We start from the raw sequence: 14,494 nt of genomic DNA, 5'->3' as shown, positions 1-14,494 counted from the left end.
CCACCAAAGAATCATGTATACCTAAAATGTCTATTTTAATATGTGAGAAAAATAAGATTAAAAGAAACAATTTAGAAATTAAAAAAATAAAATGTAAAGTTGTCAAGGGGATTTGGCCTAATTAAAGGGGGGTTGGAAAGCAAACGATGGCACAACACGGATCCAAAAAACAAAGGCCCGTAGCGTAGTCAAACAAAAACGCATGGTCAAGGATCCACCATAAAGATAGTCAACACAGAATAAAAGAGTTGTTGCTGGCCATTGGATCAGATTGCGCCATATCTGATGGTTGTGATAATGGGGGCGCACGACACACTCATGCGTGGAATCAATTTGTTTTATCCTCATGTGCTATTTCGTCTTATATGCATGCACAACACTATCACGTTGCACCATGTGGCACAAAGAGAGAAAGAGAAAAAAGAAAAATCAGCAGGACACATGTTAGCATACTGTACGTTTTGGGCTTATTTATCAATGTTCTTCAATTGTTCATAGCTTCTTGAATTTAATCTACCAAAACAACCAAACCCAATAAACAATATGCAAATTCTATACACCAGACTCAATTTTTCACAAGGAATCCAAATGTGCGATCAAATTTTACAAATGAGCCACAAATTTTGAAGAATCGATCGAAAGGTGAAGAACAAAGTGTATAAAGAATCGATCGATTCACATTTGTTACAATGATATTTGAAAAAATAATCACATATTCATAATTGTGACAAAAAATCGATTCTATTGATGTATTCACGTGTTATTAATAGTTAAGAATAAAATAATCAATATTTCAAGTTTATATGTCTTATGCCAAATAAGTTATTATTCTAATAATCAATTTACAATAGTGGTTTAAATTAATCAACAAGCAAACATCTAATAATTCATGGCAATGACGTGGAAGAGATGGAGGATTACCGACAGAGTGGAGGTTTGCCCTGATTAGTGTTGAAAATCAGATTGTCAAAGAGAGACCCAAAATACTTAAAGAATAAGCTCATTTAATTCAATTAACTTCCAAGCTTGATGATTATTATTGATGATGAATGAATGTAGAAGATGAATCTTGAATGTAAAATATTGATGAATAAGCATGAATTTATGAACTTTGGATGATGATTATTGATGAATCTTGATAAACTTTAAATAATGATTGTTGGTGATAATGTATGAATTGTTGATTGATAATTTGTTGAAATTGGATTGTGACCAAGTTCCACCATGTTAGAACTTCAATGTGAAATTCTAGAGGGTGATGAATATGAACTTTGGTGATGGTGAGGGAGTGAAGAAAAGAGAGAGAACTTGAGAGAAAAAAAATAGTGGAAGAGTAATGGTTAGTTGTGAATTATGTTAGTTTTTGTGGTTTTTCTAGTTAGGTTAGTTAGCTCAAAAAATGTGAGAAATTACATGTTTATATAGACTTTGCAAGTGAATGAACACCCTTGGATTATAATCCAAGTAATGAGCTTACCAATGGTTAGAAATTAATTTAATTCTTAGTTGCGGATCACCACTTTCAACCCTTAGATTAATTGTTAAGAATGATTAGGATTGAATGAAAGTTTGATTGAAAATGGAAGTTAGAATTTGTGTGTTAGGATGTTTTTTTTGTGTTAGTTTGGTAGTTATGGTATTTGAGGGTTAATTGTATAATTGAATGATTGTGGATGCATAGTTAGTTAGAGACCAAGGATGTTTGGATTTTGTAAAAGTACTAAGTTGGAATGTAAGGCAAATAGTCACTAATAATTAACTTGAATTTAAATGTTTTTGCCTTGGGTTTTTCACCACTTTTGCCTTGAATATTTGGTGAATTTTCCCATGACTTAAAGTGCTTTTGAGAAGTGGTTTTATGTTGAAAATAAAAACTTTTGAATGGTGTAAACTAATGAATCAATTTTTGAATTTTCGGACATGAATCAATGTTCGAAAGTGTTGAAAAAACAAATCTTGTAATCACTACACAGTACAACATTTTCCTTTTATTTCTTGAGTTTTTCATGACTTTTTGATGATTTAACTTCATGATATGAATGTATAACTTGGTGTACCTTCTTCCTTGTAGAAAGTGAGCATTGTAGTGGAAGAATGAACTTGAAGCAACATTGAAAAGTGAAGAAAAAGTCATGGAAGTGAAGCTTAATGGAAGATAGAATTTGTTGGAAATTAGCACTTAACATAATCATGACATAAGTCATTTTTGATGAATAATGGTGATTCATTTGATCAACTTCTTGTAGAGTAGGTCTAAGAAAATTCAAGAGTCAAAATCGAGTCAATGGTCAACAATTGACCCAAGAAATCAATTGTTGGACCAAAAAGTCAATTGTACCATAAAGATAAAATTTTTTAATCCTCTTTTCTTGTAATCCATTGTTTTAATTTGTATATCAAACATATGCATTGTATCATGGATTTCTAATAAATGAATGAAATCTTCTTTTTATTCTAACTTTGTCATTTTCTTTAAATTCAAGTAATCTTCTAAATTAAGTAACAATCATTTCAATCTCCCTGATAACCATGAATCTCAAATAAAGAGATGATTTGAACCACAAGTAATATGAAAAATAAACCTAAATAATCATCAAATAATATCTGCCTCGAACATAGAACCCAAAGTACAAGAACATTTCGAGATTTCCATAGGATGTGTGATCAGTACATAAAGTTTTGTGAACATCACCCTTCGCTGTTTTGTGAACCAAACCTCACACGTACCCTATGTCTATGACCTACAAAACTCGTATCTTTGCTCAAGTACCATGTCTCAACTCTCAACTTTGGCTGGGCAGGGCAACATGGTGCAGCCACAAAAGCCCAACATGTTAAGCCTTATCATGTTACATCACCTTGGTGCCCCCTCATGGGTCACAAGTTGTCACTACTTAGCTTGGTAAACCATCTAACATATATGACATTTATAATCACCTACATGCATGATGTTCTAGCCAATATGGAATTTAATGGATACAAATTGGTATAGTATTTAATAATAAGCATGCCAAACTGATTGTAATTCAAATGTTCAAGTTTTGTGAGTATAAAAATTGATGTGATTATAGCATAATATTTTGTGATTCAGTTATCGGTAATACAATATTCATTCCCAATCTCCATTATAAAGTTGATTTCAATATGTGTATTTGACAATTGGTCTAAAAAAAATTATGGAGGTATAAAAAAAACACATATAGAGATTGTGATAAATATTCATTCATTAGCAAAAAGAATAACTACTAGTGTATGAGTATATATACAAGGTTACACATTATCATAATCACAAATCACAAGAACATGAAACATTATAAGTCATCAAATCCATGTTTTATTAAAGAATGTCAAAACTTGTTATATGATTTGCCTTTAGCTTACATCCCTAAATCATGTGCTTTGAAAATAAAGCCTAATAATTTGCTTACAAGACTAATCCTAGTGATTCTCAGTCGCCACTTCTTTAAGGACTTAGGACTTGGTGTTTGTTAAATTGAACTTAATTAGGAAAGTATTTCATAGACTACAGATGAATTTATTTGAAGGGAAACAATTCAACTTTTACGAGGGCTTTTCTGCTTTGGTTTTTAGCATTTCAAGAAACTATAGATTCAGTCTTGTTCTAACAAATGTTATATTTCAAAATTATTAGTTAACAAAAAGAGAAAATAAGAGTTTTTACCTATTTAATTTTGTTGTTGTAAAAAATGAGAGCCACTTCTTTGCATGAACAAAATCACTTCTTGTGCCCACACAAACGAGTTATTTCTTATTAAATATTCCAAGAAATGATTTGATGACATTGATTGCATTCTCATTGATAAACGATTCATCTAATCTTTTTAATAACGGATCGAAAGTGCATCTTAAACATCGGGGAGAAATTCATTATTACTTTATTATAATTATTTTGTAGGTAAACAAATGTCGTTGTTATCTTAGTATTTTATCCAACATCCGATTTTGAACAAGAGTCTTCTAACTCTTTCAACTCTTAACTCAAACATATTTGAGTTACACAATTCTCTCTACTTTATTGAAAATACTTTTTTTTTCTAACCAATGGCTTTCCCTTTCTATACATCAAACACCTCAGCCATTTAAATAAATTGATTGTCATTAATAGCATTAGCAACCTTGAGAATTAAATTTTACCATTTAACCTTGGCATAAGATATTGGACAGACAGACATTGGTTAAAGTAAATATTTTTCAAGATAGCCGTGCATCTTTATGCTTGCTCTACCCCAGACTTTAGTTACTCAGACACTCTGTATACACATATAATTTTGTGTTGTTTTTAAATTTTAGTCATGTCAACTAATGTGTTGAATGTATTTTATATACCGCCTTTATGTACGGGGAGAATCTGTGATGTTCAAATAATACTACTCAGTCTTAAGTCAAAACGAATCATTTCCCGATGGAGAGAGAATGTTATGTGACTACTTAGAATATTATACAAGTGAATTAAAAGTAGAAAACAAAGCTAAATCCTACCTTTTGCATTCCAACTACTAAGACCACACCTTTAAATTAATCACTTTCTTTGATAAAGTTATTAATTAACTTGTTAGTGTAATTGCTTTCATAAAATCAAGTGCACCAACCGACTGCATGTTATGCAGCGGAAAATCAACTTCAACACAAGTTCGAGTTAATGCCTACAGAGTTTTCTGATGATGCAGTTGTATAGAATAGGCTAGTTAGTGTTCATTTAGCTATCTATTAAAAAATCTAAGTATTAAACACATGGATAGGGTAGTTAAAATTCATCCAGATGTAGTTCTTAAATTTGATGTCCAAATACCAAATTTCAATTCAATTGGAATATCCAATTCAATAATAAAAGCCAAAGGGAAGCCGTCATGCTTAAAATTGGTGGCTTGCAAGTGAAAAAATAAAAACCAGCGGTAGAGAGGGTAGGAAATGCATTGCATACTAGTAGTTGAGTCCAAGAGTCCCACATCGAAAGAAAGGGAAAATATTGAGATAAGCAAGGGTTTAAAATAACTTAAATATCGACAATGCAAATTACTTACCTGGATGGGGTCAATGGTTGATCATGAAGGACCATGGCCTAGGAGAGTGACCTCCATTGCACTTAGGAAGGGTGCTATCCTAAGGTCTACCCATGTGGTGGAACCTACATCATAATTTGTTGCAGTAGGGGCCTGTGATCCCTACTGTCCTGTCTAAGACCTATAAGACTCGTGCCTTATGGATCAAATCTTAACTTTTTGAATGGGTAGGCCAGGAGTGTGCAGCCACCAGCCTAAACTGTCGAGTTTTATTTGTTCCATCACCTTGGTGGCCACATATGGGTCACAACATGGTGCTACGACACCTACATGTGTGATATTTTAGCCAATGTGAGACTTAATGGATATAAATCTGTATAGTATTCAGATGGAACATGGTTTTTTAAATGACTTACTTTGTCCTCGACACTCCTCAATCACTTTTGACATGTCATAACACTAACCATTGAAAAGATGTTATTGAGGGATTAGATCTACATATAGAGAGAGGGATTACTGGACCAAATTAGTGAGGGATTTATTCTATTCAAAAAGTTATACACTCACAAAAATGGTCCAAAACCAATGACAGTAGTGAAAAAACAATAAATTTTTGGTTAGTTTTTAACTGGAGATGAAATAAATGAATTGAAACAGTAATAGTTCTTAAAGTATTGAAGATCTCACTTGAGTGCCTGATAGAATATCAACACCATGTTTGGCATGGTTTAATGCTTGGATCATTGTGATTAAGGTTGATCTTGCATCACCTTCTTCATAGACACTTGTGAGATAGTTGTGCAGCTCAATCAACCCCTAACAATGGTTAAGAATATAAAGAGAACAAGAATAGTTATTTTTTGATACTATATAATTAAGAATTGAATATTACTTTGTGGTCCATTGCTGCAACTTCGTCCATTACTCCTTTAAACCATTCAAAAGATCCAGGTTCTCTGGTAACCCAATAAAAGTAAGCATTTGTAATCCTTTGCGATCTCTTGTGTCTTCCTGGCGTTACATTTGAAGAGGTGAAACTATTGAAACTCTCATCTGATTTTGTTGTTTCTGTGTTTGAGTCCTGCACTTGGCCTTGTTAAAGTTTACAGGTGATGACAAAATGTAATCAACATTATAAAAATAACTAAACAAGAGCAAGGAGTGTACCGTTTGTTCGTCAATTGTTCTCGTGTCACTGAGAAGATCTCTGAGAATACTAATGAAGGGTGTTGCTCAAATACCTAATCCTATGAGCAGCAATACATCAAAATTCTGGTAATCTTGTGCTGGAGCTCCGTAAGGGCCATCTACGAGCAGCTTCGGCCGTCTGTAACAAAATTCTAGTTTGAATGATTTACAATTTTGTAAGTTGAAATTATTAGAAAGCATATGAGTTGAAGTTTTAAAGTATAGTCACGTCATAATATTTAATTTTGTGAATAATTATAATCAAATGCGGTTGATGCAGCCTGAAAACTTTGATAAAATTCTTAAATTTCAGTTCTATTATAAACCCTTTTTTAAAAACTTTTACATGATCTATACTTACCCTATTTGATCCATTTTTATTAGTTCTCCGAATGTTGAGCTGGAATTTACCGGAGCCAATTGGCCATCTTCGGTGAAAAGTAGCTTAAGTTCTTGTGTCCAGTCACCTACTGTTCGAATGTGAACACTTAGCTAAAAAATCAAGATCTTATTTGCATGTGCTAGTGGACTGTAAAATTTAGGATGATTAAAAATTGACCTAAGAGAAGAACCACACTCACCACTCAAATAGAGATATTTTCGGGCATTGTAAAAATATGTACTGGCCACTTTTGTACTTGAATCCATTAGGCTTTGACATGATTAAGCTGAAGACATTTCCTGGTAGCACTGAAACCTGCCAAGTCAAATTTAGAAAAATTAAATGGAAGTTATTATCAAACCATTAAAAGCAGACAATGGAGTGTGGTTTATTTTTATTACCTTCAAAACTTTTACTGCATAGTGTTGCGATCTACGAGTTCGTAGAGTACGTTCTGCAATGTACAGCAACAACGGAACAGAGATATACATCCATGTCTAACATCAAAAGTAAAAAATATGTTATTGTACATTCATCATCGCTCACTATTCTTCCATACCCACGAAGATTGTGGTCGAAGTTCTTACCGTTTTCTGGTACCACTTATGTGTCAAATTCAAGAAAGATCCATGAATGAACAGAAGAATGTAAACAATACCGAGAAGATGGTGCGAGTACCAGAATGCATTAAATCCTGTCAATCTGTTGATTGGTGAAGGAAGATTTATTGCATTTCGTCGAAACTGGCTAGTTGCAAGAGTAAATGATATAACCATCAAAGTAACCATTGTGATTCCTGTTACACCTTCAATGCTAATCAAAAGGGATTTGTATGTTGGCTTTTTGTTATTGAAATCAGCAGATACAATTGAGAACTTTTCAGGATGCTTCGAAATTAAATCTTTTTTTGTCTCAAACAAAGCAATGCAAATTATATGTCTCGTCTTTACAAGAATAAAAAGAGCAAGTGACACCTCTATCAATTTCTTACTCTTAACATTCCCTCAACACTAAAGGATACAAACCTGCTAAATAATTCACACTCTGGTTAATTAAAGCTGCAGTAATATTGATTTTTCTACCATACCAAGCAGCTCTCATTGTTATATAAAAAAATGATTTTCACTTGAATTGAACTAGCAATTCAACAAAAACAAAAAAAGGAGAAGAATTGGTAGGTAGCACTTAAAGAAACATCTTTCCACATTAAAATATTTGTCAAGCACGATAATGGAACATGAAACATTGTAAGCCATCAAACTAATAAACAATGTAGTTTTTGCAGTCAATAATATTATGGTTGTATAAACTATATTAGCTTGTATTTTACCATAATATTATGGGCCACTGCAAAATCACAATAGAAAGGACATTCACAATTTATATCTTGACAATCACCTTTGCAAATGATGATTTGCTTAGTTCTATCAAAGGCCTACGAAACCCTCTCACTGTGTTCTTCATGGCCCGACAATCATACACAAGTTGGGAAATACATTGCATATCCTTCATGTATTATATTGGCAAATGATGATGTATTTCAACTCATACCTTTCTCGGCATTTTGACTAAGATCTTTTGGATTGCACTACTTCAAACCCTGGCACATCCTACTAAATTTAGTTCAAAGCTTCTCGTGAGGGAGGCAATGACTTACAGTGTCTGAATAAAGGGGTGTGGAGGTCCTATAATGCTCCATAAGGATTACACTGTTCGAAACTCTTTTGAATGAGTTAGGCTCACTCTATTTATTTTATAATTATGTAGAATCTCATTAGATGAGATAATTAAGTTTAGTTTCGCTATGTAGAATCTCATTAGATGAGATAATTAAGTTTAGTTTCGCTGCAAATTTATGACCATTTGTTAAACATATGGAAAATCCACTAAAAATTCCACTAAGTCCGAAAACTTTGAGAGGTTTAATACTGTTGTTTGCTTTTAGTTTTTGAAGGATAGTGTCAAACTTGATCACCTGCATCATAGTACCCTCCCACCAACTCTACCTGTAGTAACAAACAAACACAAGAATTTAATATAAAACAGCTATCATTTTTATATAAAAAATAGGGTTCACTTGAACTGAACTAGCAATTCTGCAAAGAAAAAAAGGAGAAGACTTAGTAGGTAGCATTTAAAAAACAAATCTTTTCACACTAAGATCTTTGTCAAGCACACTAACTAGAACACGAAACATTATAAGTCATCAAATCCATATTTTATTAAACACTGTCAATACTTGCTCTGTTATTGTCCTTTAGCTTACTTCACTAAATCATGTGCTTTGAGAATAAAGCCTAATAATGCATTAAAGTCCCACATCGCGATATAACAAAGAAGCAAAAAAGATGTCAGATATAAAACACACAATTAGCATACATTTCAACTCATACCTTTCTCGGCCTTTTGGCTAAGATCAAGTGTAGTATCTGTTCTTATCAGTTTAATATCTGATATGTGAGCCAATGGTTCACACGATATTAAATTTATTTCTTGAGGGGGAGAGTCCACTACAATAGCTTGCTATTGGGTCTCTCAAGTGTTGCTTTTGCGTTGCACTATAGCAATAGCCCGACACACCCCACCAAATTTAGTTCAAATTATAATCTTATTTTCTGTTCACTACTATAAAATGATTTATCACAAATAAAGAATTCACTACTATAAAATGATTTATCACAAATAAAGAATTTATATCTAAGCAGTTTCAAAGCCAGCATGATAATCATAATTGTCAAGTCTTTGTGCTCTTAAAAAAACTCAACATCCAATTCAACATCCCTTCAAATAAACTCATGTTTTAATTTGATCGTATTGAAAACACATTATAATCCAGGCACAGCTGAGCTTAAAGTGTCCACAAAACAACTCGCTATCAGGCACAACTGAGCTGAAAGTTTCCATAAAACAACTCGCTATCAAGCACAGCTGAGCTGAAAGTGTCCACAAAACAACTTGCTTAAAGATCAGCTCTCACACCCACTTCAATGCTGCTAACATGCCTAATGCTTGTCTGATATCAACTGTCATATAACTGGTTGCAACCGCAGAGTTTTGGCTCCCACCAACATAACCAACTCGTTCCTACTTTGATATTGCATTTAACATGTGAAAGATTTTCTCTCCAAATGATTCTATTTAGCAGCAGTGCATGCTTTGTGTCACCAACATAACCAACTCGTTCCTACTTTGATATTGCATTCAAAATCACGCTTAATATAATCATTATGAATATGCATTTCTTGCAATTATGAAATCGCACAATTGACAAAGTCAACATTTTGGACCATCTGATCAAGATTTGATGTCTCACATTCGACCTTGTATAATAGACTCGATTACGAAAACTAAATGTAGACCATCTAATCTTAATTAATTCAACAATCTAGATTGTACGACTGTGGCAGATGAGGGATTTCCTGACTACATGGGTTTGAATCCGCAAATGCTTATAATAAAATAACACAAATAATGATTGTGTAAATAAAAAATGAGATACTTTTGAAACTAAAACACAGTGTATTGAAATTTGTTGTTGAAAGCATTATCATAACATACCTGGAGCAATATAACCATCACCTTGGTCTAGTTGCTTCACAGCCACTATCATGCCGTTTTTCTTCAACGCGACTTGATAAATCTTTTTGTTACCACCATGGCGGAATAAATTATCTTCATCCAAATGACTTATTTCCTCAACTCCCAATATTGAGTTGGTGAAAAGATGTTAGTTTCCATTTTTTAAACTTTTTTCTTTTGGAATCCTTACCCTTCTGCAGATCAAAACCACGGCGATGAAGATAACAACAATGATCAAGAACATTACATATTTATAACCAAACATAAGTCTTCTATGATCATAATCTTTATCACAAATGTTTAAATCGGCACTTTGGATGGAGGGAGAGCGTGTCAAAATAAGTTGAAAACAATTATCTATGCTTATCACCAATCCTTTATTCCCTATTATAATAAGCAATAGAGTAATAAAGAAAAAGATTTACTTAATCCATCACAACCTTAACGATTTATGTATTTTAAAGTTGAACAGAATTGGAAAAGGGATGGTTCAAGGGGCTAGGCTCACCAGGTGTTGTGGGCTGGAGGTGCAGCGGCCCGTGATCCCTCCACTGTCAAGAGTAGGAAGTGTTCGCTGCTCTGTGAAACCAGCCTCACGCTATACCCTCCTGTCTAAGACACACAAGACTTGTGCCTTCGCACAAGTCCCATGGGTCAACTCACAACTTGGAGCGGGCAGGCCAACATGGTGCAACCACCAACCCAACCTGTTAAGCCTTAGCCATGTTCCATCACCTTGATGCCCCCACATGGGTCACAAGCTGGCGCAACTCAGCTCGGCGAACTAACTAGCATGTCAGACATTTATAAGCACTTGCTTGTGTGATATTCTAGGCAACGTGGGACTTAAATGGATCCAAAATGGTGTAGTATTATGTTGGAACATATGTGAAATAATAATAATACTAGAGAAGAAATTGCACTTGGTCTCTATTGCATATTGGAAAACAAGACAAAAAGAAATCGATTTTAAGTCGGGGAGTCTTATTTCTATAGTAGCAAGCCTTCTCTCAAATCGTTTTTCCGACGCTCTGCCAATTCTTTTTTCATTAAGACAGTTTTGCATATGAAATTTTTACCATATCTCAAACATTTTGATTATGTCCAAAAATATGTTGTACATTTTTCTTCCATATTCACCATTTGTTTGATATAGTTTGCATACAAGCATGCTATTAAATCATTGCAGTTATGCTGCAAACAATTATATGACAGGAAAATACGGTCAATGCGATGTTGCGGATACCTCAAAATACTTTTATGCTGCATTTGTAGTTCCATAATGCTTATGATAAAATGTCACAAACAGTAATTGTGTAAATAAAGCATGAGATACTTTTGAAATTAAAAAACAGTATTGTTGTAAAATATTTTACTGATATATTAAAAAGTTATTCTTACATGTTACATCTACATGTTTTAAATAAGAGAGAATAGAAAACCTAATGGGCTTTGACTAATGGGCCTCATTACTAATAGAAATAATTACTATTTACAATCTAATATTTACAACACTCCCCCTCAAGCTGGTGAATGGATATCTATCATTCCCAGCTTGCAAGTAAGTTGCCTGAATCTTTCTGTTGGTAAGCCTTTTGTTAACACATCTGCCAGCTGATGCCCGGAAGGAACGTAAGATGTAGTTATCAGTCCACTATCCAACTTCTCTTTGATAAAATGTCGGTCAATCTCAATGTGTTTAGTCCTGCCATGCTGAACAGGATTATGAGCAATACTAATAGCCGATTTATTGTCACAAAACAATTTCATAGGACCTTCACATTGTATCTTCAAGTCTTCTAGAATTTGTTTCATCCACAATAGCTCACAAATTCCTAGTGCCATAGCTCTAAATTCTGCCTCGGCGCTTGATCGAGCAACTACACTTTGCTTCTTACTCTTCCAAGCTACAAGGTTACCACACAGAAAAGTACAATAGCCTGACGTAGATCTTCTGTCACTCACTGATCCGGCATAATCCGCATCAGTGTAAGTCTCCATAGTTAGATTTCCACCTCTTTTAAACAAAAGTCCTCTCCCTGGAGTTGCTTTAAGATATTGTAGAACGCGGTCTACAGCCTGCAAATGTCTCACCCTCGGATCATGCATGAATTGGCTCACCACACTGACTGCATATGCCAAATCTGGTCTAGTGTGTGCCAAGTAAATCAATTTTCCCACTAATCTCTGATATTGACCCTTGTCAACTTTGTCACTTTCCTCCTCAAAGCTTATCCTGTGATTTTGTTCAATGGGAACACTTGCAGGTTTGCGTCCAAGTTTGCCAGTTTCCTGCAAAAGATCAAGCACATACTTCCTTTGAGAAATAAAGATGCCTTGCTTTGAGTAGGCTACCTCAATTCCCAAGAAATATTTGAGTTGCCCAAGGTCTTTCATCTCAAACTCTGCTGATAATTTCTCTTTGAGGAAATGTCTCTCAATCAAATCATCTCCTGTAACAATAATATCATCAACATACACAAGAAGTACAGTCAGTTTTCCTCCTTGTGAATGTTTAAAAAATAAAGTGTGGTCTCCTTGACTTTGCTTATAGCCCAAACACTTCATTGCCTTTGTGAATCTTCCAAACCATGCCCGAGGGGACTGCTTTAGTCCATATAAGGCTTTCTTCAATCTGCACACCTTGTTAGCTCCATTTGTTATGCCAACACCTGGTGGAATCTCCATATACACTTCTTCCTCTAAGTCTCCATGCAAGAACGCATTTTTAACATCAAACTGTTGCAATTCCCATCCACATGAAGCAGCAAGAGATAGTAAAATTCGAATAGTATTCATCTTTGCCACTGGGGCAAATGTCTCCTCATAATCAATACCATACGTCTGAGTACAACCTTTTGCCACTAGTCTTGCTTTGTACCGATCAAGTGTACCATCAGATTTGTACTTTACAATATAGATCCATCTGCATCCAACTGGACTTTTGTCTCTTTTCCTTTCAATAATCTCCCAAGTACCATTTTTTTCAAGTGCTCTCATTTCCTCATCCATAGCTTGGACCCAATTTCTATTTTGCAATGCTTCTTCAACAGATGATGGGATTTTCACAGAATCAACAGCTGCAATAAAACTTTGATATTGTGTGGAAAGATGTTTAGTGGAGACATATTGAGAGATAGTGTGTCGATATAGGGAGGGACAAGATCTTTTATCCTTCCTCAAAGCAATGGGTAAATCAACTGGATTAGTGTCACAAGTATCAGAAATGGCACAATCATCACTAGAGGAATCATTTTCAGTACTTACCTCCGGTTCAGGCAATTGAATTTGTTTCTGGAGAAGGTCAGGTTTACTTCTTCTCTGATACACTAGAGTTGGTGCTGGAGGTGCTGATTCCTGTAAAACAGAAGGCCTTGAAGGACCAGGAACACTTACTGGCTCAGATTCAGGTGTTGAACTAGGACTCAAACTCAAACTAGGTGACAACTCGGGTTCAAGAGAGGGAACACTGATAGGTGTTCTAGGGAGGCTAGGACCAAGGATCAGAAACTCGGACTCAGACTCTGACTCTGACTCTAAGTCACTTATGTTCTCCCCCTGAGACTGAGAACGAGTGAAATATGACACATTTTCATGAAAGGTGACATCTTTGGAGACAAAGAATTTTCGACTCGGAGGATGATAACATTTGTACCCTCTTTTGTTGGGTGCATAACCCAGAAAGATACATCTGACAGCACGGGGATCCAATTTGTTGCGATATTGTTTGTGAACATGAACAAAAGAAACACAACCAAAAATGCGAGACTCAAGAGTGTGTAAGATAGGAACAGATGGAAAACGTGAAAGCATAAATTGGGCAGGACTTTTATTACCTAACACTCGAGATGGGACCCGGTTAATCAGATAGGCAGCAGTAAGAATTGCCTCACCCCAATAAGAGGTAGGAATAGACATTTGAAAAAGGAGAGATCTAGCAACTTCAAGTAAATGACGATTTTTTCTTTCTGCGACACCGTTTTGTTGTGGGGTGTCAACACATGTGAATTCATGGAGAATGCCATGTTTACTAGTGAAGTTGGAAAAGGTATGATTGACATATTCTTTACCATTGTCAGAACGAATTCTTTTTATGCCTTTCCCAAATTGCGTTTGTACCATATTATAAAATTGGATAAATATTTGTGGTACTTCGGATTTAGTATTCATCAAGAAAATCCAAGTTACCCGAGTACAATCATCAATAAATGAGACAAACCATTTTGCACCAAAAATATTAGAGGTAGGGGCAGGTCCCCAAACATCAGAATGAATCAAATCAAAAGGTTCATCACTTTTATTAAAACTGGAAGGAAAAGATACA

General features: G+C 34.7%; 2 non-coding genes and 1 pseudogene across 2 annotated transcripts; 2 read left to right on the top strand and 1 right to left on the bottom strand.

The window, feature by feature from the left end:
• Positions 1-5,034: 5,034 nt before the first annotated feature.
• Positions 5,035-5,195, top strand: LOC127109310 (U1 spliceosomal RNA). The gene has a single exon (XR_007796625.1). It is a non-coding gene; the product is annotated as a U1 spliceosomal RNA (small nuclear RNA).
• Positions 5,196-5,665: 470 nt separating this feature from the next.
• The window catches only part of LOC127108048 (respiratory burst oxidase homolog protein E-like), a 139,657-nt pseudogene continuing 130,828 nt past the window's right edge, over positions 5,666-14,494 (bottom strand).
• Positions 8,981-9,176, top strand: LOC127109527 (U2 spliceosomal RNA). Its single transcript, XR_007796803.1, has one exon. It is a non-coding gene; the product is annotated as a U2 spliceosomal RNA (small nuclear RNA).

This window comes from Lathyrus oleraceus, chromosome 7, assembly GCF_024323335.1.
Source record: "Lathyrus oleraceus cultivar Zhongwan6 chromosome 7, CAAS_Psat_ZW6_1.0, whole genome shotgun sequence".
Classification (NCBI taxonomy): domain Eukaryota; kingdom Viridiplantae; phylum Streptophyta; class Magnoliopsida; order Fabales; family Fabaceae; genus Lathyrus; species Lathyrus oleraceus.
The sequence above is the reverse complement of the archived record's forward strand: the minus strand, read 5'-3'. Positions and strand labels throughout refer to the sequence as shown.